General features: G+C 31.7%; 1 protein-coding gene across 1 annotated transcript in view; it reads left to right on the top strand.

The window, feature by feature from the left end:
- The first annotated feature begins 2,440 nt into the window (after positions 1–2,440).
- The window catches only part of LOC144841008 (uncharacterized), a 75,569-nt gene continuing 53,339 nt past the window's right edge, over positions 2,441–24,670 (top strand). Inside the window, exon 1 of the mRNA XM_078697149.1 lies at positions 2,441–2,540. The gene's annotated coding sequence lies outside the window, so the exon portion shown is untranslated. The remainder of the gene's footprint in view (positions 2,541–24,670) is intronic.

Here is a 24,670-nt window from a genome sequence, read left to right on the forward strand (position 1 = left end):
GATTTGACCAATAACAAGCTATGGATTTATTGGACTGTCGCTTGTGATTGGTCAACTCGTTTGCATTACGTCCTAGTGTGAACTAAAGCTTCAGAGACGCAACACAAGGACGTAGAGCAACGTAAGTGATTCGACCAATCACAAGCGATGGATCATTCGAACTCGTAGGCCTACTTTGCATCTAACGGCAGGTGAAATCGTACGATAAGTTGTTTATTCCGTTGTACATTCCCGCCGTGAATATTAACTGCAGGACAGGATCTTCTACTGCAGTAAATTATGTTGCCATGTTACTCGGTAACAAAAACCTCTTTTGAATCTTCTACTTAGACGGATAAATAATTCATTACGTTTATATGACAATATTTACTAAGTGACATTAATACAATTGTGCAATTGTATAAATTCAGAAGGAATCGACTCCGGGGGATATTTATAATGAATGTTATACATTAACACCCACAGATTGGAGGAGGAGGAGAGCTTTGATTTAAGAACAAAATTAATTGGAGTGACGTTTATTACAATTAATCAAATGTCAATGCATCTCTTCTGCTTTTCATCAGTTCGGTAATTAAATAATTCATCATCTATATAGAGCACCAACCTACCTGAATATGCTACCCTCCAAACGAGATAAGAAATGCGGTACCGTATCAATAAACAAGTTTAAGTCTGCTCTAAAAAAATATTTGACACCAAAAGAAAAACCTCAACGTTTTGTATAGTGGGCTATATTTTGTATTTATGTATATATTTGTTTAAACATACTTCATTCGGTTTTTTTCATATTATGTTTTTTATATGTGTATATGAGGGCCCCTTGATTGTCAGCATAATGCTGTTTTGGGTTACCCACAATAAATAAGGTTTAATAAAAAATAATATAGGGTCTATCGTACTGTGCAGGTTGGTAGGTGATGCAATCACGGATAGGCAAGAGGTTGATAATGAAAATTTAAAAAAACAACAAAAAACGATGTAAAAGCATGAAAAATCGATTGTGAATCTCGGACACAGCTTGATTCGTTGAGCCGTCGAGTAGGCCTACTTATAAGATCGAATCTAAGATCATGGAGGATAAAACCTATGCGAAATCAATTATGGTGGAATAACTTCGGATCAATCATTTATAGGCCTATAGGTTATTTCGTCGATATCCGATCAAAACATTATATCGGCGCCTGCACGTACAGCATGTTACCCCTTTTTAGACTCAGCAAGTAGGCCTAGTACCATTTTTAGTACTTTCGATCTATTGGATCAACCAAAAAGAATTCTCTTCTAGACTCAGAGATCGTATGCCGCCAAAATTCTACAATAATAATTAATTGTTTGATGGTGGATAACAATATTATGATTTTAAAATCATTACTCAAACCATTATGGCATTCACAAAAATGGACCTTTTTTAAACATAAGTCATTCTTTAAACAAAGAGGTCCCTCACATAAAAAAAAGAAAAAAAAAAAGATTCCTCGAAAAAGTTGTATTTTTTTAGCAACTAACGGGTCCTTATTAGAATAAATAAAATATAGAATTAGATTTAAACACATAAAGTGTCGTCTTTTTGGCCGGGTGAAGAAAGATGGGCATTATTGGTAATATGGCCACTAACATAGGGTTGGTTGAGCATGAAGGAGAACTTTACAATAACCGAAGATCATGTGTGAATTTTATTATAATAATAATAATTATAATCGGGCCGTTGTCTAGACTAAAATTGCCGTCCTAATTTGTGTAATTGTATTGAACTCAGTTTTAAATTATGATTCGATCATAAAATTAATGATAAGTAGGCCTATTATAATGATAAAGAATGAATTAGATTAAAACACTAAACATTGTCCTTTTGGCCGATTGGGTGAAAGATATATAATATTGTAAATGGCCAATAAATGTAGGCCTATGTGGCTGAGCATGAAAGGAGAAGATTCGTGAATGTTATTAATATAATCGGGCCGTTGTCTAGACTGAGATTGCCGCCCAGTTCTAATTTGTGAACTAAGTTTTTATATGATTATTCGATCATAAAATATTTAATGATGGCGCTATGTAAAAATTTGCCTGATACTGATGATAGAATGTCGGAACGTAGCGTAACGTAACGTAACTGATCCATAGAGAGAAAAACTATGATAGAATGTCGGAACGTAGCGTAACGTAACGTAACTGATCCATAGAGAGAAAAACTAAATTAGCAACATCTATCAACACTACATTATTAACATGGATATTGATATAAATAAAAAAAAAAAGCTATAGTGTAATACAGTATAAATAAATTATTATATGAATGTAAAATGTAATACAAAATTTAATAAAAACAATAAATAAAGAATGGCAATATGTTTTATTCTATTGTGCTTCGTTCCAGTCCGCCGCGTCCGATTATTCTCTAATGATCATCTCCAAAGAAATGTTGACAGTCCGGTTTTTTTGTTGTGTTGCGAAGGTGAGAGAACATCAGTTCGTCTGCAAGAAGTACAGTATTGTAACTAGTTATTGAATAGAAATACCGTTTTTGGAATTCGGTTGAGGTATGTTTTTAAATTTTAAAATGCGCGTTCTGTATAGATTGTGTTGATAATTGTAAATATGAGTTGTTAATGAGATGCAGGCTAAAGAAGAGCTAGGCCTAGGCTAGACCTAGGCTAGCCATAGAGGCTACTAGAAGTTGACTCTGGCCACACACTGCGCATAGTGCAGGAGGAGGAGTGGCTTGATGAAATGACTTGCTGACTTACTAGGCCATAGGCATCCTCATTTTCATCATCGGTAGCTAAAAAGTCATTGCGAATTTCAGTGATTACATTTAATAATAGGTTTTGTTGTTTAACAAATGCAATGGTCATGGATGACTGAATTTGAATGAATTCTAATGAATTAAATGCTGGATTTATATATTTATTAAATAATAAATTAATATTTTGAATTTGAGTGAATACAATTTAATTGGATAATGACATGACATGTGGCCCTGTTTTTTTTACATATTTATGGATAAACATGTATTGTATGGCAGTCTTTTAATTATTAAAAATCAAATAAATGAATAAGCAACAATATTTACAACCAATAATTATGGATGACAACTGTAAAGTAGGTCTACAATATAGCATGCCTAGGGTCATCCTACCATCATCTACCTAACTGTAGAAGAATACATGAATAAAGTGATTATAATTAGATATGACAATTCTGAATGAATTGCTTTGATACCTTGAAGCCAAGATATTTAAAGTCACAGCTTAATCAAACAATTCTTACTATGATTTTTGATGGGGATCTTTAATATTTGCAGTTAGAAAAATGAATGTAGAATTTAGCATTAGTTGCTCTCTGTCAAACCTTATATATACTGATACATGGGTTCTGTAGTGTGTAGGTTCGACCAGCCATTAACATCCAAAATTGATAGCCTAGCTTTGAATTACAAAGTGGTTACTTTACATTAAAAGAAAATTTAATATATACATTAAGTCTATGAAATTAATATTTTGAAAAATCATTTAGGTATACAATTTTCTGTTTGGTGCCTTCAAAGCTCTGTCCACACTATCAAAACTAGTTTGACAAAAAATGTTTGATGTGCCCAAATATGGTGGTAATATGACATCATCATGTGCATATAGGGGCACATCACAGTTTTTTGTCACATAAAGATTGATAGTGTAGACAGAGCTTAAGGTTTGTCAGCAAGTATTACCACATTTTAAGAAGGTTCAAAATACTCTAATAATGAAATTATATTGCTGTAATTCATATTCATTCATATTAAAGTAGTCTTCATCTTAATTATATGTATTGATGCATTTTGCAAACTAATTCTGAAATTTAATAAAGTGGTATATAAATGTGTTTCACAGATGTTCTCTAATTAGGTGATCATTTAGAATAAAATGATCACCTATTGTTATTGTATAAAATCTTTATTGTTTTTTTCTTTCTTTTTATTGTTTCTGTACACTATTTTGTGTAACAATTATCTCAAAAAGTTTAATGTCAATGATTACAAAAATTTCAGAATATCTTTCAAATAATATAACTTAATCCTAATAAGCTTTCCAGCGTGATCACTCATCCGTGACGACATTTATACGCCATTTTGCGAAATCACATTATCAATCATATCTCCATAATTCATTATCACATATTAATGAAATTCACTACACGTAAACTTCAGATCAAGGGTAAAAATATTAGCAAATAAAAACGCACGCGCACGTAGGTTCATGCGCGTGATATCGCGCGTTAAAAATTTAAAACGCTCAAAATTAAGTTTTGATCAATTTAGAGCATGAATTAGGCCATTTGCGTGTTTTAAAAAATTACTGCGCAAAAATGCGTTTTTGCGCGCGCGATACTTAAAAAGCGTAAAAAATATAAATTTTTTTTACAAATCTCATTCTACTCACCATCCTTAGTACATTCACCAAATATGAGTCAGTTCCGACTTAAAATAACGCTATATGAGCACGTTAAAAATGACAAAATGCGCACATTAATTTTACAAAAGTTCTGAAAATGGTGAAAAATAGGTCTTTTTTAAAATGAAAATAATTCTTCAGAATGCAAGATGACCCCCGATTTTTTTAACTTATTCTGGAAGCCATTGAGTTGTAGATATGAATTCATGTACACATTTTACGTACAAAATGTTTTGACGTCATCAAATGGCCACTTGAATTTAAAAATTAGGATTTGTTATCTTTTTGTGTAGATTATCACATTCAACAGAGCGCATCTTGGTTATGTGTGCTCGAATTTCGCACAACTTTCAGTATGTGCTTGCTTAATTAATTATCTTTATCATGAGTTGACACTATCTTCATTTTAATGACGTCATCACGCGTAAAAACTTGAATAACGTAGGCCGTGTAATTTCACCTTCGCAGTAAATTTGAATATCTTACAGCTCTTCAGAATTGAAGGTTACCTTGATGATTATAATTTATTATGAAAGCTGATGAAATGTAGATATTAATTCATATAAAAATTAAGCCTATCGGATGTTGTGACGTTAACATATGGCCAGTTGAAGTGAAAAAGTAGTTTTTTCATATTTTTCGTCAAAGTTATACACAATTCAAAGAGCGCGCACAGCGCTTCTACGTGCCAAATTTTTTTCCAAATCTTATATTTTTTTCCTCAATTAATTATCTTTCGAAATCGTCATCTTAAAGTTTAGTTTGATAACGTCATCATGCCAAAAAATTAGAACATGTGTGTCCCGTAATTTCACCTATGCTACACTGTATATAGATATACAGTATATACTGTACATATTGTATATGGCATATAGGCACAACTCAGCACTATAAGCATATAATAGGATGGCATACATCAACATTTTCCGATCGTATGTTAACGTACGTGCATGTTTAAAAAAAATTAATTTCAGTAAAATGATAAAAATGATCACCTATAATTCGTCAAAGTGACGAATTAAATTCTAGTTAGGTGATCATTTAGCATTCTAAATGATCACCTAACTAGAATTTAATTCGTCACTTTGACGAATTATAGGTGATCATTTTTATCATTTTACTGAAATTAATTTTTTATTGTTATTGTATGAAATCTTTATTTTTTTTCTTTTTATTGTTTCTGTACACTATTTTGTGTAACAATTATCTCAAAAAGTTTAATGTCAATGATTACCAACATTTCAGAATATCTTTCAAATAATATAACTTAATCCTAATAAGCTTTCCAGCATGATCACTCATCCGTGACGACATTTATACGCCATTTTGCGAAATCACATTATCAATCATATCTCCATAATTCATTATCACATATTAATGAAATTCACTACACGTAAACTTCAGGTCAAGGGTAAAAATATTAGCAAATAAAAACGCACGCGCACGTAGGTTCATGCGCGTGATATCGCGCGTTAAAAATTTAAACCGCTCAAAATTAAGTTTTGATCAATTTAGAGCATGAATTAGGCCATTTGCGTGTTTCAAAAAACTACTGCGCAAAAATGCGTTTTTGCGCGCGCGATACTTAAAAAGCGTAAAAAATATGAATTTTTTTTACAAATCTCATTCTACTCACTATCCTTAGTACATTCACCAAATTTGAGTCAGTTCCGACTTAAAATAACGCTATACGAGCACGTTAAAAATGACAAAATGCGCATATTAATTTTACAAAAGTTCTGAAAATGGTGAAAAATAGGTCTTTTTTAAAATGAAAATAATTCTTCAGAATGCAAGATGACCCCCGATTTTTTTAACTTATTCTGGAAGCCATTGAGTTGTAGATATGAATTCATGTACACACTTTACGTACAAAATGTTTTGACGTCATCAAATGGCCACTTGAATTTAAAAATTAGGATTTGTTATCTTTTTGTGTAGATTATCACATTCAACAGAGCGCATCTTGGTTATGTGTGCTCGAATTTCGCACAACTTTCAGTATGTGCTTGCTTAATTAATTATCTTTATCATGAGTTGACACTATCTTCATTTTAATGACGTCATCACGCGTAAAAACTTGAATAACGTAGGCCGTGTAATTTCACCTTCGCAGTAAATTTGAATATCTTACAGCTCTTCAGAATTGAAGGTTACCTTGATGATTATAATTTATTATGAAAGCTGATGAAATGTAGATATTAATTCATATAAAAATTAAGCCTATCGGATGTTGTGACGTTAACATATGGCCAGTTGAATTGAAAAAGTAGTTTTTTCAAATTTTTCGTCAAAGTTATACACAATTCAAAGAGCGCGCACAGCGCTTCTACGTGCCAAATTTTTTTCAAAATCTTATATTTTTTTGCTCAATTAATTATCTTTCGAAATTGTCATCTTAAAGTTTAGTTTGATAACGTCATCATGCCAAAATATTAGAACATGTGTGTCCCGTAATTTCACCTATGCTACACTGTATATAGATATACAGTATATACTGTACATATTTTATATGGCATATAGGCACAACTCAGCACTATAAGCATATAATAGGATGGCATACATCAACATTTTCCGATCGTATGTTAACGTACGTGTATGTTTAAAAAAAATTAATTTCAGTAAAATGATAAAAATGATCACCTATAATTCGTCAAAGTGACGAATTAAATTCTAGTTATTATTATTTTTTTTTTTCTTTTTATTGTTTCTGTACACTATTTTGTGTAACAATTATCTCAAAAAGTTTAATGTCAATGATTACAAAAATTTCAGAATATCTTTCAAATAATATAACTTAATCCTAATAAGCTTTCCAGCGTGATCACTCATCCGTGACGACATTTATACGCCATTTTGCGAAATCACATTATCAATCATATCTCCATAATTCATTATCACATAATAATGAAATTCACTACACGTAAACTTCAGATCAAGGGTAAAAATATTAGCAAATAAAAACGCACGCGCACGTAGGTTCATGCGCGTGATATCGCGCGTTAAAAATTTAAAACGCTCAAAATTAAGTTTTGATCAATTTAGAGCATGAATTAGGCCATTTGCGTGTTTCAAAAAATTACTGCGCAAAAATGCGTTTTTGCGCGCGCGATACTTAAAAAGCGTAAAAAACATGAATTTTTTTTACAAATCTCATTCTACTCACCATCCTTAGTACATTCACCAAATTTGAGTCAGTTCCGACTTAAAATAACGCTATACGAGCACGTTAAAAATGACAAAATGCGCACATTAATTTTACAAAAGTTCTGAAAATGGTGAAAAATAGGTCTTTTTTAAAATGAAAATAATTCTTCAGAATGCAAGATGACCCCCGATTTTTTTAACTTATTCTGGAAGCCATTGAGTTGTAGATATGAATTCATGTACACATTTTACGTACAAAATGTTTTGACGTCATCAAATGGCCACTTGAATTTAAAAATTAGGATTTGTTATCTTTTTGTGTAGATTATCACATTCAACAGAGCGCATCTTGGTTATGTGTGCTCGAATTTCGCACAACTTTCAGTATGTGCTTGCTTAATTAATTATCTTTATCATGAGTTGACACTATCTTCATTTTAATGACGTCATTACGCGTAAAAACTTGAATAACGTAGGCCGTGTAATTTCACCTTCGCAGTAAATTTGAATATCTTACAGCTCTTCAGAATTGAAGGTTACCTTGATGATTATAATTTATTATGAAAGCTGATGAAATGTAGATATTAATTCATATAAAAATTAAGCCTATCGGATGTTGTGACGTTAACATATGGCCAGTTGAAGTGAAACAGTAGTTTTTTCATATTTTTCGTCAAAGTTATACACAATTCAAAGAGCGCGCACAGCGCTTCTACGTGCCAAATTTTTTTCCAAATCTTAAATTTTTTTGCTCAATTAATTATCTTTCGAAATTGTCATCTTAAAGTTTAGTTTGATAACGTCATCATGCCAAAAAATTAGAACATGTGTGTCCCGTAATTTCACCTATGCTACACTGTATATAGATATACAGTATATACTGTACATATTGTATATGGCATATAGGCACAACTCAGCACTATAAGCATATAATAGGATGGCATACATCAACATTTTCCGATCGTATGTTAACGTACGTTCATGTTTAAAAAAAATTTATTTCAGTAAAATGATAAAAATGATCACCTATAATTCGTCAAAGTGACGAATTAAATTCTAGTTAGGTGATCATTTAGAATTCTAAATGATCACCTATTGTTATTGTATAAAATCTTTATTATTTTTTTTCTTTTTATTGTTTCTGTACACTATTTTGTGTAACAATTATCTCAAAAAGTTTAATGTCAATGATTACCAAAATTTCAGAATATCTTTCAAATAATATAACTTAATCCTAATAAGCTTTCCAGCGTGATCACTCATCCGTGACGACATTTATACGCCATTTTGCGAAATCACATTATCAATCATATCTCCATAATTCATTATCACATATTAATGAAATTCACTACACGTAAACTTCAGATCAAGGGTAAAAATATTAGCAAATAAAAACGCACGCGCACGTAGGGTCATGCGCGTGAAATCGCGCGTTAAAAATTCAAAACGCTCAAAATTAAGTTTTGATCAATTTAGAGCATGAATTAGGCCATTTGCATGTTTCAAAAAATTACTGCGCAAAAATGCGTTTTTGCGCGCGCGATACTTAAAAAGCGTAAAAAATATGATTTTTTTTTACAAATCTCATTCTACTCACCATCCTTAGTACATTCACCAAATTTGAGTCAGTTCCGACTTAAAATAACGCTATACGAGCACGTTAAAAATGACAAAATGCGCACATTAATTTTACAAAAGTTCTGAAAATGGTGAAAAATAGGTCTTTTTTAAAATGAAAATAATTCTTCAGAATGCAAGATGACCCCCGATTTTTTTAACTTATTCTGGAAGCCATTGAGTTGTAGATATGAATTCATGTACACATTTTACGTACAAAATGTTTTGACGTCATCAAATGGCCACTTGAATTTAAAAATTAGGATTTGTTATCTTTTTGTGTAGATTATCACATTCAACAGAGCGCATCTTGGTTATGTGTGCTCGAATTTCGCACAAATTTCAGTATGTGCTTGCTTAATTAATTATCTTTATCATGAGTTGACACTATTTTTATTTTAATGACGTCATCACGCGTAAAAACTTGAATAACGTAGGCCGTGTAATTTCACCTTCGCAGTAAATTTGAATATCTTACAGCTCTTCAGAATTGAAGGTTACCTTGATGATTATAATTTATTATGAAAGCTGATGAAATGTAGATATTAATTCATATAAAAATTAAGCCTATCGGATGTTGTGACGTTAACATATGGCCAGTTGAAGTGAAAAAGTAGTTTTTTCATATTTTTTGTCAAAGTTATACACAATTCAAAGAGCGCGCACAGCGCTTCTACGTGCCAAATTTTTTTCAAAATCTTATATTTTTTTGCTCAATTAATTATCTTTCGAAATTGTCATCTTAAAGTTTAGTTTGATAACGTCATCATGCCAAAAAATTAGAACATGTGTGTCCCGTAATTTCACCTATGCTACACTGTATATAGATATACAGTATATACTGTACATATTGTATATGGCATATAGGCACAACTCAGCACTATAAGCATATAATAGGATGGCATACATCAACTTTTTCCGATCGTATGTTAACGTACGTGTATGTTTAAAAAAAAATAATTTCAGTAAAATGATAAAAATGATCACCTATAATTCGTCAAAGTGACGAATTAAATTCTAGTTAGGTGATCATTTAGAATAAAATGATCACCTATTGTTATTGTATCAAATCTTTATTCTTCTTCTTATTAGGTGATCATTTAGAATAAAATGATCACCTATTGTTATTGTATAAAATCTTTATTATTATTTTTCTTTTTTTTTTTCTTTTTATTGTTTCTGTACACTATTTTGTGTAACAATTATCTCAAAAAGTTTAATGTCAATGATTACAAAAATTTCAGAATATCTTTCAAATAATATAACTTAATCCTAATAAGCTTTCCAGCGTGATCACTCATCCGTGACGACATTTATACGCCATTTTGCGAAATCACATTATCAATCATATCTCCATAATTCATTATCACATATTAATGAAATTCACTACACGTAAACTTCAGATCAAGGGTAAAAATATTAGCAAATAAAAACGCACGCGCACGTAGGTTCATGCGCGTGATATCGCGCGTTAAAAATTTAAAACGCTCAAAATTAAGTTTTGATCAATTTAGAGCATGAATTAGACCATTTGCGTGTTTCAATAAATTACTGCGCAAAAATGCGTTTTTGCGCGCGCGATACTTAAAAAGCGTAAAAAATATGAATTTTTGTTACAAATCTCATTCTACTCACCATCCTTAGTACATTCACCAAATTTGAGTCAGTTCCGACTTAAAATAACGCTATACGAGCACGTTAAAAATGACAAAATGCGCATATTAATTTTACAAAAGTTCTGAAAATGGTGAAAAATAGGTCTTTTTTAAAATGAAAATAATTCTTCAGAATGCAAGATGACCCCCGATTTTTTTAACTTATTCTGGAAGCCATTGAGTTGTAGATATGAATTCATGTACACACTTTACGTACAAAATGTTTTGACGTCATCAAATGGCCACTTGAATTTAAAAATTAGGATTTGTTATCTTTTTGTGTAGATTATCACATTCAACAGAGCGCATCTTGGTTATGTGTGCTCGAATTTCGCACAACTTTCAGTATGTGCTTGCTTAATTAATTATCTTTATCATGAGTTGACACTATCTTCATTTTAATGACGTCATCACGCGTAAAAACTTGAATAACGTAGGCCGTGTAATTTCACCTTCGCAGTAAATTTGAATATCTTACAGCTCTTCAGAATTGAAGGTTACCTTGATGATTATAATTTATTATGAAAGCTGATGAAATGTAGATATTAATTCATATAAAAATTAAGCCTATCGGATGTTGTGACGTTAACATATGGCCAGTTGAAGTGAAAAAGTAGTTTTTTCATATTTTTCGTCAAAGTTATACACAATTCAAAGAGCGCGCACAGCGCTTCTACGTGCCAAATTTTTTTCCAAATCTTATATTTTTTTGCTCAATTAATTATCTTTCGAAATTGTCATCTTAAAGTTTAGTTTGATAACGTCATCATGCCAAAAAATTAGAACATGTGTGTCCCGTAATTTCACCTATGCTACACTGTATATAGATATACAGTATATACTGTACATATTGTATATGGCATATAGGCACAACTCTATGGAACGCCTCCTCTGCCTTCAGTTCACATTTATCATGCAGTACACACCAATGGTCATGCAGTACACACCAATCGTCATGCAGTACCCACCAATGGTCATGCAGTACACACCAATCGTCATGCAGTACACACCAAACATCATTCAGTACACACCAATCGTCATGCAGTACACACCAAAAATCATGCAGTACACACCAAACGTCATGCAGTACACACCAATCGTCATGCAGTACACACCAATGGTCATGCAGTACACACCAAACATCATGCAGTACACACCAAACATCATGCAGTACACACCAATCGTCATGCAGTACACACCAATCGTCATGCAGTCAAATATTGCGTAATTTATACCGCCACCTATCGACAAAATCCAATATCACGTGACGTTTATTAGACGACTGTAAAACTAAGGCTATTCAAACTGTATACTACAGCAACTCACGATGTCTACTACTACATCGCACGTGCTTTATGACTAAAATGGCTCGCAAAACTATTAAAGCAATCTTGGAATCTATAGGACGTAGGCGCGGCTAGGAGGCCATTGTAATCATTGAATTCCATAAAAGAAATAATAAATAGTCTTAGTTTTACAGCCGCCTAATAAACGTCACGTGATATTCGATTTTGTCGATAGGTGGCGGTATAAATTACGCAATATTTGACTGCATGACGATTGGTGTGTACTGCATGACGATTGGTGTGTACTGCATGATGTTTGGTGTGTACTGCATGACCATTGGTGTGTACTGCATGGCGATTGGTGTGTACTGCATGACGATTGGTGTGTACTGCATCATGTTTGGTGTGTACTGCATGACGATTGGTGTGTACTGCATGATGTTTGGTGTGTACTGCATGACGATTGGTGTGTACTGCATGACGATTGGTGTGTACTGCATGACGATTGGTGTGTACTGCATGACGATTGGTGTGTACTGCATGATAAATGTGAACTGAAGGCAGAGGAGGCGTTCCATACAACTCAGCACTATAAGCATATAATAGGATGGCATACATCAACATTTTCCGATCGTATGTTAACGTACGTGCATGTTTAAAAAAAATTAATTTCAGTAAAATGATAAAAATGATCACCTATAATTCGTCAAAGTGACGAATTAAATTCTAGTTCTTATTATTTATTTCTCTCTGTACAAATTTGTGTAACAATTATCTCAAAAAGTTAAATGTCAATGATCACAAATTTTTCACAATGTCTTTTAAATACTTTAACTTAACCATAATAAGCTTTTCAGTGTGATCACTCAACCGTGACGTCATTAATACGCGATTTTGTGAAATCACACTATCAATCATATCTCCATAACTCTTTATCACATATCAATCAAATTCACTACACGTAAACTTCAGGTCAAGGGTAAAAATATAAGCAAATAAAAACTTGCGTGTTTCAAGGTCATGCACCTATGCTACACTGTATATAGATACAGTATATACTGTACATATTGTATATGACATATAATAGGCACAACTCAGCACTATAAGCATATATAATAGGATGGTATACATCAACATTTTCTGATCGTATGTTAACGTACGTGCATGTTTAAAAAATGTGTGGTTCCCGTAATTTCACCTATGTTACACTGTATATAGATATACTGTACACTGTACTGTATAGAGTATATATTCTATGACACATAATAGGTACAACTCAGCACTATAAGCATATGCATCATGTCGTAGGATGGCGTACATCAACTTTTTATGATCGTATGTTAACGTACGTGCATGTTTAAAAAATGTTAATTTCATTAAAATGATAAAAATGATCACCTATAATTCGTCAAAGTGACGAATTAAATTCTAGTTAGGTGATCATTTAGAATAAAATGATCACCTATTGTTATTGTATGAAATCTTTATTCTTCTTTCTGTACACTATTTTGTGTAACAAATATCTCAAAAAGTTAAATGTCAATGATCACAAAAATTTCACAATATCTTTCAAATACTGTAACTTAATCCTAATAAGCTTTTCAGCGTGATCACTCAACTGTGACGTCATTTATACGCCATTTTGTGAAATCACATTATCAATTATATCTCCATAATTAATCATCACATAATAATGAAATTCTACTACACGTAAACTTCGGGTCAAGGGTAAAAATATTAGCAAATAAAAACTTGCGCGTTTCAAGGTCATGCGTGTGAAATCACGCGTTAAAAATTGAAAAAGCTTGAAATTAAGTTTTGATCAATTTAGAGCATGAATTAGGCCATTTGCACGTTTTAAAAAATTACTGCGCAAAAACACGTTTTTGCGCGCGCTGTACTTAAAAAGCGTAAAAAATACGAATTTTTTGTACAAATCGCATTCTACTCACCATCCTTAGTACATTTACTAAACTTGAGTCCGTTCCGACTTAAAATAACGCTATACGAGGAGGTTAAAAATGACAAAATGCGCACATTAATTGCATAAAAGTGCTGAAAATGGTGAAAAATAAGGCATTTTTAAAATGAAAATAATTCTTCAGAATGCACGATGACCCCCAATTTTTTTAACTTATTCTGGAAGTCATTGAGTTGTAGATATGAATTCATGTACACATTTTACGTACAAAATGTTGTGACGTCATCAAATGGCCACTTGAATTTAAAATTAAGTTTTTTTTCTCTTTCGTCGTATTTTATCACATTCAATAAAACGCATCTCTGTTATTTTGTGCCCGATTTTCGCTCAAATTTTAGTATGTGATTGCACAATTAATTGACTTTCTCATGACTTGCCACTATTTTTGTTTTTATGACGTCATCACGCGTAAAAACTTGAATAACGTAGGTCGTGTAATTTCACCTTCGCCGTAAATTTGAATATCTTACAGCTCTTCATAATTGAAGGTTACCTTGATGATTATAATTTATTATGGAAGCTGATGAAATGTAGATATGAATTCATATAAAAATCAAGCCTATCGGATGTTGTGACGTTAACATATGGCCAGTTGAAGTTTAAAAGTAGTTTTTTCATCTTTTTCGTCAAAGTTATACAAATGTCAAAGAGCGCGCACAGCGCTTCTACGTGCCAAATTCTCTTCCAATTCTTATATTTATTTGCTCAATTCATTATCTTTCGAAATTGTCATCTTCAAATTTATTTTGATAATTCCATCATACCAAAAAATTAGAACATGATGTGTGTCCCGTAATTTCACCTATGCTACACTGTATATAGATATACATTATATACTGTACATATTGTATATGGCATATAATAGGCTCAACTCAACGCTATAAGCGTATAATAGGATGGCATACATCAACATTTTCTGATCGTATGTTAACGTACGTGCATGTAAAAAAAAAAATAATTTCATTAAAATGATAAAAATGATCACCTATAATTCGTCAAAGTGACGAATTAAATTCTAGTTAGGTGATCATTTAGAATAAAATGATCACCTATTGTTATTGTATAAAATCTTTATTATTATTTTTTTTTTTTTTCTTTTTATTGTTTCTGTACACTATTTTGTGTAACAATTATCTCAAAAAGTTTAATATCAATGATTACAAAAATTTCAGAATATCTTTCAAATAATATAACTTAATCCTAATAAGCTTTCCAGCGTGATCACTCATCCGTGACGACATTTATACGCCATTTTGCGAAATCACATTATCAATCATATCTCCATAATTCATTATCACATATTAATGAAATTCACTACACGTAAACTTCAGATCAAGGGTAAAAATATTAGCAAATAAAAACGCACGCGCACGTAGGTTCATGCGCGTGGTATCGCGCGTTAAAAATTTAAAACGCTCAAAACTAAGTTTTGATCAATTTAGAGCATGAATTAGGCCATTTGCGTGTTTCAAAAAATTACTGCGCAAAAATGTGTTTTTGCGCGCGCGATACTTAAAAAGCGTAAAAAACATGAATTTTTTTTACAAATCTCATTCTACTCACCATCCTTAGTACATTCACCAAATTTGAGTCAGTTCCGACTTAAAATAACGCTATACGAGCACGTTAAAAATGACAAAATGCGCACATTAATTTTACAAAAGTTCTGAAAATGGTGAAAAATAGGTCTTTTTTAAAATGAAAATAATTCTTCAGAATGCAAGATGACCCCCGATTTTTTTAACTTATTCTGGAAGCCATTGAGTTGTAGATATGAATTCATGTACACATTTTACGTACAAAATGTTTTGACGTCATCAAATGGCCACTTGAATTTAAAAATTAGGATTTGTTATCTTTTTGTGTAGATTATCACATTCAACAGAGCGCATCTTGGTTATGTGTGCTCGAATTTCGCACAACTTTCAGTATGTGCTTGCTTAATTAATTATCTTTATCATGAGTTGACACTATCTTCATTTTAATGACGTCATCACGCGTAAAAACTTGAATAACGTAGGCCGTGTAATTTCACCTTCGCAGTAAATTTGAATATCTTACAGCTCTTCAGAATTGAAGGTTACCTTGATGATTATAATTTATTATGAAAGCTGATGAAATGTAGATATTAATTCATATAAAAATTAAGCCTATCGGATGTTGTGACGTTAACATATGGCCAGTTGAAGTGAAAAAGTAGTTTTTTCATATTTTTCGTCAAAGTTATACACAATTCAAAGAGCGCGCACAGCGCTTCTACGTGCCAAATTTTTTTCCAAATCTTATATTTTTTTGCTCAATTAATTATCTTTCGAAATTGTCATCTTAAAGTTTAGTTTGATAACGTCATCATGCCAAAAAATTAGAACATGTGTGTCCCGTAATTTCACCTATGCTACACTGTATATAGATATACAGTATATACTGTACATATTGTATATGGCATATAGGCACAACTCAGCACTATAAGCATATAATAGGATGGCATACATCAACATTTTCCGATCGTATGTTAACGTACGTGCATGTTTAAAAAAAATTAATTTCAGTAAAATGATAAAAATGATCACCTATAATTCGTCAAAGTGACGAATTAAATTCTAGTTAGGTGATCATTTAGAATGCTAAATGATCACCTATTGTTATTGTATGAAATCTTTATTTTTTTTTGGTTTTCCGCAACGAAGTTGCAGGAAAACCTCTTGTGATTGTACGAAATCATCATCTTTTTTGTCATCTTCTTTCTTTCTGTATGATTTTTGTGTAACGCTTTTCTCTGAAACTTGCAAACATAACATTTTGTGAACTATGTTAACATTTTGACATTTATGTAACGTCGTCAAGCGAAGCTTTTCATGATGTTTACAATTGCGCAACGTGACGTACGCGCGATTTAACGATTTTCTCGTATTTAACATAGGTCAAAAACCAAATAACATTTTAAATTGAAACTTTGCACAAGTTTAATTTATATCATGCGCTAACTTTCTGTTGAACAAAAATTGCGTGTTTTACACAAAGTTACGCGCGCACGCGCATTTAAAATTTCAAAATGCGCAAAATTAATTTCTAATCAACTTTCTACGCGTTTCATGTCGCTTTAAGCATGTAAAAAATTCCCACGCGAGCGCAAATTTTTACGTGTGCGGTGCGCACGTAGCATTAAAAACATATTTTTTTCGCGTGATTTATGTTTTTCCAGCCTTTTCTAGTAATTTTACCAACTTTTAAACAATTTCGACTTAAAGTAACGTCATACGAGCACATGGAATTGGACAATTTGCGCGAGTTTTTGTTGAAAAAGTTAAAAAATTCGTCAAAATTATACCTTTTTTTAAACAGTCGTAATTTCTAAACTGCACGGTCAACTTTTTGTGGATGACATTTTCTGGAAGTTAATGAGTTGTAGATATCGGATCATGTATTAATATGGCTAACCGGACATTGTGACGTCATCGTATGGCCACGCTAATATAAAATTTAGGATTTTTGTATCTTTCGTCATAGCTCATCACATTTAATAGAGCGCATCTCCACTTATCCGTTTTCCATTTTCACCCAAATTTTGATATTGTCTAGGTCAATCAACTGTCTTTCGCATGAATTAGAAATATTTTAATTTTTTTGACGTCATCATTCCTAAAATTTAAATTACGTGTGGCATTAATTTCATCTTTACAGCAAATTTTAATCTGTTATAGCTCGTAAGAATAAAATGTGATAATCACGATTAAAACGTTTTATGGAAGCTATTGGATTGTAGATACGAAATCATGTGAAAATTTTGCCAATCGGATGTTGTGACGTCATCATATGGCCAGTTAAATGAAAAAAGTCGTATTTTCATCTTTTGCGTCATAATTCATTACATTTAAAAGAGCGCGCATCAATATTTCACGTATTCAAATTTCTTCTAGACGTTAATATGTTGTTGCTGAGATAATTTCCTTCCGAAATTGCTACCTTCGCATTTCATTTTAAAACCGTCAACATGTTAAAATTTGCAATAAATAGCGGGTCCCGTAATTTCACCTATTCTACACTGTGTGATATGGATACAGATTATACTGTGTATACTATATATGAATCGAAATAATAGAATTCAGCAATAACAACATATCATATTCTTCAGTTCAGGTCATAATGCCAACGTGAACACTTCCTTTTGTCCTCAACCTATCCCTTAATGTTAAAAGGTACGTCGTTACACGTTCATGTTGCACCACTTGCGCGGCGGAAAACCAAACTCGTCAAAGTGACGAGTTACATGTCTAGTCTTTTTATTGTTTCTGTACACTATTTTGTGTAACAATTATCTCAAAAAGTTTAATGTCAATGATTACCAAAATTTCAGAATATCTTTCAAATAATATAACTTAATCCTAATAAGCTTTCCAGCGTGATCACTCATCCGTGACGACATTTATACGCCATTTTGCGAAATCACATTATCAATCATATCTCCATAATTCATTATCACATATTAATGAAATTCACTACACGTAAACTTCAGGTCAAGGGTAAAAATATTAGCAAATAAAAACGCACGCGCACGTAGGTTCATGCGCGTGATATCGCGCGTTAAAAATTTAAAACGCTCAAAATTAAGTTTTGATCAATTTAGAGCATGAATTAGGCCATTTGCGTGTTTCAAAAAATTACTGCGCAAAAATGCGTTTTTGCGCGCGCGATACTTAAAAAGCGTAAAAAATATGAATTTTTTTACAAATCTCATTCTACTCACCATCCTTAGTACATTCACCAAATTTGAGTCAGTTCCGACTTAAAATAACGCTATACGAGCACGTTAAAAATGACAAAATGCGCATATTAATTTTACAAAAGTTCTGAAAATGGTGAAAAATAGGTCTTTTTTAAAATGAAAATAATTCTTCAGAATGCAAGATGACCCCCAATTTTTTTAACTTATTCTGGAAGCCATTGAGTTGTAGATATGAATTCATGTACACATTTTACGTACAAAATGTTTTGACGTCATCAAATGGCCACTTGAATTTAAAAATTAGGATTTGTTATCTTTTTGTGTAGATTATCACATTCAACAGAGCGCATCTTGGTTGTGTGTGCTCGAATTTCGCACAAATTTCAGTATGTGCTTGCTTAATTAATTATCTTTATCAAGAGTTGACACTATTTTAATTTTAATGACGTCATCACGCGTACAAACTTGAATAACGTAGGCCGTGTAATTTCACCTTCGCAGTAAATTTGAATATCTTACAGCTCTTCAGAATTGAAGGTTACCTTGATGATTATAATTTATTATGAAAGCTGATGAAATGTAGATATTAATTCATATAAAAATTAAGCCTATCGGATGTTGTGACGTTAACATATGGCCAGTTGAAGTGAAAAAGTAGTTTTTTCATAATTTTCGTCAAAGTTATACACAATTCAAAGAGCGCGCACAGCCCTTCTACGTGCCAAATTTTTTTCCAAATCTTATATTTTTTTGCTCAATTAATTATCTTTCGAAATTGTCATCTTAAAGTTTAGTTTGATAACGTCATCATGCCAAAAAATTAGAACATGTGTGTCCCGTAATTTCACCTATGCTACACTGTATATAGATATACAGTACTGTATATACTGTACATATTGTATATGGCATATAGGCACAACTCAGCACTATAAGCATATAATAGGATGACATACATCAACATTTTCCAATCGTATGTTAACGTACGTGCATGTTTAAAAAAAATTAATTTCAGTAAAATGATAAAAATGATCACCTATAATTCGTCAAAGTGACGAATTAAATTCTAGTTAGGTGATCATTTAGAATAAAATGATCACCTATTGTTATTGTATAAAATCTTTATTATTATTTTTTTAGGTGATCATTTAGAATTCTAAATGATCACCTATTGTTATTGTATGAAATCTTTATTTTTTTTCTTTTTATTGTTTCTGTACACTATTTTGTGTAACAATTATCTCAAAAAGTTTAATGTCAATGATTACCAAAATTTCAGAATATCTTTCAAATAATACAACTTAATCCTAATAAGCTTTCCAGCGTGATCACTCATCCGTGACGTCATTTATACGCCATTTTGTGAAATCACATTATCAATCATATCTCCATAATTAATCATAACATAATAATGAAATTCACTACACGTAAACTTTAGGTCAAGGGTAAAAATATTAACAAATAAAAACGCGCGCACACGTAGGGTCATGCGCGTGAAATCGCGCGTTAAAAATTTAAAAAGCTCAAAATTAAGTTTTGATCAATTTAGAGCATGAATTAGGCCATTTGCGTGTTTCAAAAAATTACTGCGCAAAAAAATATTTTGCGCGCGCGATACTTACAAAGCGTAAAAAATGCAATTTTTTTATACAAATCGCATTCTACTCACCAGCCTTAGTACATTCACCAAATTTGAGTCAGTTCCAACTTAAAATAACGCTATACGAGCAGGTTAAAAATGACAAAATGCGCAAATTAATTGCATCAAAGTGCTGAAAATGGTGAAAAATAAGGCCTTTTTAAAATGAATATAAATCTTCAGAATGGCAGGTGACCCCTAATTTTTTTAACTTATTCGGGAAGCCATTGGGTTGTAGATACATATTCATGTACACATTAGACGTACAAAATGGTATGACGTCATCAAATGGCCACTTGAATTTAAAAATTAGTAATTTTTATCTTTTTGTGTGGGTTATCACATTCAATAGAGCGCATCTCCGTTATTTGAGCCCGATTTTCGCAAAAATTTTAGAATGTGCTTGCTGAATTGATTATCTTTCTCATGGGTTGTAAACATTTTTATTTTTATGACGTCATCACGCGTAAAAACTTGAATAACCTAGGTCGTGTAATTTTAGCTACACCATACATTTGAATATCTAATAGCTCTTCAGAATTAAAGGTGACCTTGAAGATTATAACTTATTATGAAAGCTGTTGAAATGTAGATATGAATTCATATAAAAATTAAGCCTATCGGATGTTGTGATGTTATCATATGGCCAGTTGAAGTTAAAACGTAGTTTTTAGATTTCTTTAGTCGAAGTTATACAAATTTCAATGAGCGCGCATTGCGCTTCTACGTATCAAATTCTCTTCCAATCCTTATATTTATTTGCTCAATTCATTATCTTTCGAAATTGTCATCTTTGAGTTTATTTTGATAATTCCATCATACCAACAAATTTGAACATGATATGGGTCCCGTAATTTTACCTATGCTACACTGTATATAGATATACAGTATATACTGTATATATTGTATATGACACATAATAGGTACAACTCAGCACTATAAGTGTTTATGCATCATGTCATAGGATGGCGTACATCAGCTTTTTACGATCGTATGTTAACGTACGTGCATGTTTAAAAAATGTTAATTTCATTAAAATGATAAAAATGATCACCTATAATTCGTCAAAGTGACGAATTAAATTCTAGTTAGGTGATCATTTAGAATGCTAAATGATCACCTATTGTTATTGTATGAAATCTTTATTTTTTTTCTTTTTATTGTTTCTGTACACTATTTTGTGTAACAATTATCTCAAAAAGTTTAATGTCAATGATTACCAAAATTTCAGAATATCTTTCAAATAATATAACTTAATCCTAATAAGCTTTCCAGCATGATCACTCATCCGTGACGACATTTATACGCCATTTTGCGAAATCACATTATCAATCATATCTCCATAATTCATTATCACATATTAATGAAATTCACTACACGTAAACTTCAGGTCAAGGGTAAAAATATTAGCAAATAAAAACGCACGCGCACGTAGGTTCATGCGCGTGATATCGCGCGTTAAAAATTTAAAACGCTCAAAATTAAGTTTTGATCAATTTAGAGCATGAATTAGGCCATTTGCGTGTTTCAAAAAATTACTGCGCAAAAATGCGTTTTTGCGCGCGCGATACTTAAAAAGCGTAAAAAATATGAATTTTTTTTACAAATCTCATTCTACTCACCATCCTTAGTACATTCACCAAATTTGAGTCAGTTCCGACTTAAAATAACGCTATACGAGCACGTTAAAAATGACAAAATGCGCATATTAATTTTACAAAAGTTCTGAAAATGGTGAAAAATAGGTCTTTTTTAAAATGAAAATAATTCTTCAGAATGCAAGATGACCCCCGATTTTTTTAACTTATTCTGGAAGCCATTGAGTTGTAGATATGAATTCATGTACACATTTTACGTACAAAATGTTTTGACGTCATCAAATGGCCACTTGAATTTAAAAATTAGGATTTGTTATCTTTTTGTGTAGATTATCACATTCAACAGAGCGCATCTTGGTTATGTGTGCTCGAATTTCGCACAACTTTCAGTATGTGCTTGCTTAATTAATTATCTTTATCATGAGTTGACACTATCTTCATTTTAATGACGTCATCACGCGTAAAAACTTGAATAACGTAGGCCGTGTAATTTCACCTTCGCAGTAAATTTGAATATCTTACAGCTCTTCAGAATTGAAGGTTACCTTGATGATTATAATTTATTATGAAAGCTGATGAATTGTAGATATTAATTCATATAAAAATTAAGCCTATCGAATGTTGTGACGTTAACATATGGCCAGTTGAAGTGAAAAAGTAGTTTTTTCATAATTTTCGTCAAAGTTATACACAATTCAAAGAGCGCGCACAGCGCTTCTACGTGCCAAATTTTTTTCCAAATCTTATATTTTTTTGCTCAATTAATTTATCTTTCGAAATTGTCATCTTAAAGTTTAGTTTGATAACGTCATCATGCCAAAAAATTAGAACATGTGTGTCCCGTAATTTCACCTATGCTACACTGTATATAGATATACAGTATATACTGTACATATTGTATATGGCGTATAGGCACAACTCAGCACTATAAGCATATAATAGGATGGCATACATCAACATTTTCCGATCGTATGTTAACGTACGTGCATGTTTAAAAAAAATTAATTTCAGTAAAATGATAAAAATGATCACCTATAATTCGTCAAAGTGACGAATTAAATTCTAGTTATTATTAGGTGATCATTTAGAATAAAATGATCACCTATTGTTATTGTATAAAATCTTTATTATTATTTTTTTAGGTGATCATTTAGAATAAAATGATCACCTATTGTTATTGTATAAAATCTTTATTATTATTTTTCTTTTTTTTTTTCTTTTTATTGTTTCTGTACACTATTTTGTGTAACAATTATCTCAAAAAGTTTAATGTCAATGATTACAAAAATTTCAGAATATCTTTAAAATAATATAACTTAATCCTAATAAGCTTTCCAGCGTGATCACTCATCCGTGACGACATTTATACGCCATTTTGCGAAATCACATTATCAATCATATCTCCATAATTCATTATCACATATTAATGAAATTCACTACACGTAAACTTCAGATCAAGGGTAAAAATATTAGCAAATAAAAATGCACGCGCACGTAGGTTCATGCGCGTGATATCGCGCGTTAAAAATTTAAAACGCTCAAAATTAAGTTTTGATCAATTTAGAGCATGAATTAGGCCATTTGCGTGTTTCAAAAAATTACTGCGCAAAAATGCGTTTTTGCGCGCGCGATACTTAAAAAGCGTAAAAAATATGAATTTTTTTTACAAATCTCATTCTACTCACCATCCTTAGTACATTCACCAAATTTGAGTCAGTTCCGACTTAAAATAACGCTATACGAGCACGTTAAAAATGACAAAATGCGCATATTAATTTTACAAAAGTTCTGAAAATGGTGAAAAATAGGTCTTTTTTAAAATGAAAATAATTCTTCAGAATGCAAGATGACCCCCGATTTTTTTAACTTATTCTGGAAGCCATTGAGTTGTAGATATGAATTCATGTACACACTTTACGTACAAAATGTTTTGATGTCATCAAATGGCCACTTGAATTTAAAAATTAGGATTTGTTATCTTTTTGTGTAGATTATCACATTCAACAGAGCGCATCTTAGTTATGTGTGCTCGAATTTCGCACAACTTTCAGTATGTGCTTGCTTAATTAATTATCTTTATCATGAGTTGACACTATCTTCATTTTAATGACGTCATCACGCGTAAAAACTTGAATAACGTAGGCCGTGTAATTTCACCTTCGCAGTAAATTTGAATATCTTACAGCTCTTCAGAATTGAAGGTTACCTTGATGATTATAATTTATTATGAAAGCTGATGAAATGTAGATATTAATTCATATAAAAATTAAGCCTATCGGATGTTGTGACGTTAACATATGGCCAGTTGAATTGAAAAAGTAGTTTTTTCAAATTTTTCGTCAAAGTTATACACAATTCAAAGAGCGCGCACAGCGCTTCTACGTGGCAAATTTTTTTCCAAATCTTATATTTTTTTGCTCAATTAATTATCTTTCGAAATTGTCATCTTAAAGTTTAGTTTGATAACGTCATCATGCCAAAAAATTAGAACATGTGTGTCCCGTAATTTCACCTATGCTACACTGTATATAGTGTACATATTGTATATGGCATATAGGCACAACTCAGCACTATAAGCATATAATAGGATGGCATAC

Source organism: Antedon bifida, chromosome 4 (genome assembly GCF_963402885.1).
Source record: "Antedon bifida chromosome 4, ecAntBifi1.1, whole genome shotgun sequence".
NCBI classification, from domain to species: domain Eukaryota; kingdom Metazoa; phylum Echinodermata; class Crinoidea; order Comatulida; family Antedonidae; genus Antedon; species Antedon bifida.